Genomic DNA, 5,436 nt, shown 5'->3' with positions numbered 1-5,436 from the left:
CCGCTCGATGGATTTCGGCGTTCTTGGTGTCTATGGAAAGCTCTTGCCGAGTAGATGATTTTAGACACAAGACTCGGTCCAATTGGTGGCCGGATCGGCCGAATTTTGGCCGGGGAAGCCGCGCTTGTAGGAGAGAGTGTGATTCCGTGGTTTAGGCGCGACCGGTGGTGAGGAGGTGGGTGGCGCGCCGTCGGTGGGGTGGCGGGGAGGTGGGTGGCCGTGGCGAGGCGGGAGGAGAGAAAAGAGAGAGAAGGGGAGGAGGTCGACGCGCGCGGGGAAGGAAAGAAGAAAAAGGAAAAGGCCAGTCCGATTCGACCGGTCCGATCCGATTCGGCCGGTCCGATTCAAGATACAAAATTTTGAACTTTTACTCTGCCTCGGGACCGAAAACGAGGTCCAAAAATTTCGAAAAAAATTCCAGAAAACTCAAAAAAATACGTAGACTCCAAATATATTTTTAGTTTTGCCACGTGGCCTTTAAATTAATTTTTAAAAATCATCAAAGTTTATATTTTCGAAAAATCGAACCCGATTTTTAAAATCCGAAAAATCTCAAAAAAATTCCTAAAATTTAAATAAAATTAAAATACCAAAAATGCTCATAAATTTAAAATTTTGGGGTGTTACATTCTTCCCCCCTTACAGAAAATTCGTCCTCGAATTTTTACACAAGGCAGAATAAAGCACATGATTATACATTGAACAAATAAGGGTACTTGCGCATGTCCGTTCGACTCCAGTGCACTCTTCCACTGACTGACTCCTCCATAAAACCTTAACCATAGGGATCTGTTTGGATCTCAGCTGTCTCACTTGGTAGTCCACTATGGCTACAGGCTGCTCCTCAAATGTCAAGTTCTCTTTTAGCTCTATCACATCCGGCTGTAGTACATGGGAAGTATCTGGAATGTATTTCCTGAGCATGGAGATGTGAAACACGGGATGAACGTGAGAAAGGTTGGGTGTTAGCTCCAGCCGTGAGCAACTGCTCCAACTCTATCGGTAACCTCAAAGGTCCGATATCCGAGGTGCCAACTTGTCCTTCTTTCCAAATCTCATGACTCCCTTCATTGGAGAAACCTTGAGAATACATAATCGCCTTGCAAACTCCACATCCCTCCGTCTGGGTGCATAACTCTTACGCCTACTAAAAGGCTGTTTTGATCGTTCCACGATTAAAGGAACTACCTCAAGTGTCTTGCACTAGGTCTACATCATGCACCTTCGCTTCCCCATTTCTGTCCAACACGGAGGAGACCTACACTTTCTTCCATATAATGCCTCATAGGGTGCCATCCCTATCTTTGGAGTAACTATTGTTGTAGGCAAACTCCACCAAAGCTATTGCTTATCCCATTGACCTCAAAATCCAAGACACTCATGCGAAGCATGTCTTCGATGTTTGGATTGTCCTTTCAATTTGTCCGTCTGCATGCGAGGTGGAAGGCCGTCTTGAAGTTCAGCGTGTGCCAAGTGCCTCTGCAACTTTCTCCAAAACAGAAGTGAATCGGGGCCCTCTGTCGGATATTATGGAAGCGGAACTCCATGCAATCGACTAGTTCTCGAATGTAGAGCGGGCATCTTGTGCCACGAGTATGTAGTCTTTACAAGTAAGAAGTGAGTGATTTGGTCAAGCGGTCTACAATTACCCATATCGAATCATATCCTCACGTGGTACGAGGCAACCAGTCACAAAATCCATAGTGATCATTTTCCACTTCCATTCAGGATAGGGAGCTCTTGCGGCTTCCTTGACGATCTCTGGTGTTCAAACTTCACCTTCTGACAAGTCAAGCACTTGGACACAAAGTCTGCTATGTCTCTCTTCATGCCATTCCACCAGTAGCTATCTTTCACATCATGGTACATCTTGGTGGAACCTGGGTGGACACTGTACAGTGTGTAGTGTGCCTCTCGCATGATTTCATTTCTGAGGTTGTCCACATTGGGCGCACATATCCTAGAACCTTGCACTAGGGCGCCATCATTGGCAAATCCAAACTCACCACCTTCACCTTCTTTGTACTCTTTCTATAATCTTCATCAATTGTTGGTCTCGTCTTTGGGAAACTCTAACTCTGTCCCTCAAGTCGGCCTCACCGAAAAGTGAGCCAACAATACCCCTCATCTGAAAGATCTAGGATTAAACCTTGATCCATCAACTCATGTACCTCTGAATCAATGGTCTCTTCTCTCTTGAAATGTGCCAAGCGCGAGAAGATTTTTACGCTCAAGGCATCTGCCACAACATTGGCCTTTCCAGGGTGGTACTGGATGGTGCAATCATAGTCTTTCAGAAGCTCCATCCATTTCCTCTGTCTCAAGTTTAAATCCCTCTGTTGGAAGATGTACTTCAAGCTCTTGTGGTAGGTGTATATATTGCAAACTTCACCATAAAGATAGTGTCTCCAGATCCTTAGAGCAAAGATTACAGCAGCAAATTCCAAATAAAGCGTGGGTAAGTTATGCTCATGCCTCTACACCTTCCTTGAAGCATAAGCCACTACCTTTCCATTCTGCATCAATACACACCCTAGGCCAACTCTGGAGGCGTCACAATACACGGTGTATCCTTCACCACTCACAGGTAGTGTCAACACAGGGGCAGTGGTTAGACACTCCTTAAGCTTCTGGAAACTCACCTCACAGTCATCTGTCCAAATGAATGGAACATTCTTCCTAGTCAACTTAGTTAGGGGAGCCGCTATCCTGGAGAAATCTTGCACAAAACACCTATAGTAGCCAGCTAAACCCAGAAAACTTCGCACCTCAGTGACTGTTGTAGGCCTAAGCCAATCAGTTACAGCTTCAATTTTCTTGGGATCCACTTGAATACCTTCTCTTGAAACCACGTGTCCCAAGAATGAGATGCTTTCTAGCCAAAATTCACATTTCGAAAATTTGGCATATAGCTGGTGCTCCCTCAAAGTCTGCAACACCATCCTCAAGTGCCACACGTGTTCTTCCTCGGATGCGAGTATACCAAAATGTCATCTATGAATACGATGACAAAGCGGTCCAAAATGGCTTGAACACCTGTTCATCAAGTCCATGAAAGGTCTTTGGTGTATTAGTGAGTCCAAAAGACATCACCAAGAACTCATAATGACCATATCTTGTCCTGAAAGCCGTTTTGGACACGTCCTCATTCCTGATTCTCAACTGATGGTAGCCTGATCGCAGGTCTATTTTGGAAAAGAATCTAGCCCCTTGGAGCTGATCAAACAGATCATCGATCCGAGGAAGTGGATACTTGTTCTTCACAGTCACCTTGTTCAGCTGTCTATAGTCAATGCACAACCTCAATGACCCATCCTTCTTTCTAACAAATAGAACAGGAGCGCCCCAGGGTGAAGTGCTCGGACGTATGAAACCCTTGTCCAAAAGCTCCTGTAGTTGCTCCTTCAGCTCTTTCAATTCTGCTGGTGCCATCCTGTAAGGTGGCATGGATATGGGGTTTGTACCCGGCACAACATCAATACAAAACTCTATTTCCCTTCCTGGTGGCAACCCTGGAAGCTCCTCTGGGAAGACATCCATAAATTCTCTAACAACAGGAACATTTTCCATGCTGACACCTTCTACAGATGTATCTCTCACCAATGCCAAATACCCTTGGCATCCACGCCTCAACATTTTTCTAGCACTAATTGCTGACACCAAATTATATGGAGCCACGCTCCTGTCACCATCAAAGCTAAACTCTTCCACACCAGGTATGTGGAAATACACCTTTTTGTTCCTGCAGTCTAAAGTGGCATAGTGAGTTGACAACCAATCCATCCCCAGGATTACATCAAAGTCCATTACTGGTAGAGGAACCAAGTCTGCTGGGAGGATCTTTCCATCTACTACCACTGGGCTACCCGGAAAAACCATATCTACATCTATGTTGTCACTAAGTGGGGTAGTTACCGACAAAGGGCATTCTAAAGTTGTAGGGTTTCTACCCAACCTCATGGCAAATACAGGGGAGACAAATGAGTGCGTAGCACCCGGATCTATCAAAACACGAGCCTCATAGGAACAGACCAGAAGAATACACCACAAGCGCATTTGAAGCTCGAGCATCTTGGTGGGTCGAGTAAAAACCAGAGCTTGACCCTACCTGAGTGGCGGAACCACGATCGACTTCTACCTCTGATCCGCCTCCAAATCCATGTCCCCCTTGTCCTCGGCCTGTTGTACTTGGTATTGCTGCCATGTTGGAAGTACCCGGATACAACTGGCGAGGAACATTTGCAACAGAACCCTGTGACCCCATCTGTGGCTCGCTGAACACGGGGCATTCCCTAGCAAAGTGACCTGGTTGGCCACACCTGAAGCATACTCCTGAACCCATCAAACAGGGTCCTGAATGTCCTCTTCCACACTGTGCACAAGGTGCCAAAGAGGATCCTGAACCAGAGCCAGAACTGTTGTACCCTGAACTGTTACCACTGCTGAATCCGTACCCTGATATGAACCCTCGGGATTTGTGTCTAAAACCACTCCTCTTATTCCTGCTTCTTCCTCTGTAAGTAGTTTGGCCACCACTATTCGTAGTACCCATGTGGGGAACACCTGAAGAACCCTCTGCTCTGTTTTTCTTTGCTCTTTCGCTGTCATCCACAGCATAGCTAATCTCAATCTGTCTGGCTCGATCAACCACCACATCAAAAGACTGATCAGACATCATGGCCAGGTTTGCATACCCCCTGTCAAGCCCCTTTAGGAATCTCTTCACCTTCATAGTTTCTGTAGCTACTGCTGTAGGGGCATATCTGCTCAATTCGAGTGCAGAGCATATTCATCTACAGACCTGCCATTCTGTCTTAAGGCCTCAAAGGCCCACTGTTTCTGATCTCTGAAGCTTTCTGGCACAAACCGATTGATGAACAGTTTCACAAACTGAGCCCATGTCAAACCCTCCATCCGGGGTAACACGTAGTCATTCATCCATTGTCTAGGCATAGGCCCCATGACATGCTGCATACACTCTATCAGTCTTCTATCAGTCAACTATAATTACATTCTGCACACTGCGAGAATCCAAAACCGATATGCATCGTCGACACATCATAAGTACCGTGCACCAACTTCTTGAAATTGATTATCTGTTTGTAAGGTTCTCCTCTTGGTGCGGTGGACTGCTGCTGCTGTGGAGGGTGGACCATATATTGTGCCATCATATCGATGGTTCTCTGCAACCCAGCGAGAGTAGCTGCCATGGGGTCCATGGGACCCTGTGCCATAAAGGATTGATCCTGTACTGGGGGTGGCTGCTCCTCTACTTGAGCAGCTCTAGGCCTCCTACCCCGCCTCCTCGGGGCAGGCGCCTCATCTGTCTTGACACCTCGTCGGGCACATGCAGTTACAGTGCGATGGCGGCTCTCTTGCTTCTATGCATTTTCCTGAAATTCAGCAGCATTAGCCCACAAAATTCAAAACTGTACA

Source organism: Hevea brasiliensis, chromosome 17 (assembly GCF_030052815.1).
Source record: "Hevea brasiliensis isolate MT/VB/25A 57/8 chromosome 17, ASM3005281v1, whole genome shotgun sequence".
NCBI classification, from domain to species: Eukaryota; Viridiplantae; Streptophyta; class Magnoliopsida; order Malpighiales; family Euphorbiaceae; genus Hevea; species Hevea brasiliensis.
The sequence above is the reverse complement of the archived record's forward strand: the minus strand, read 5'-3'. Positions refer to the sequence as shown.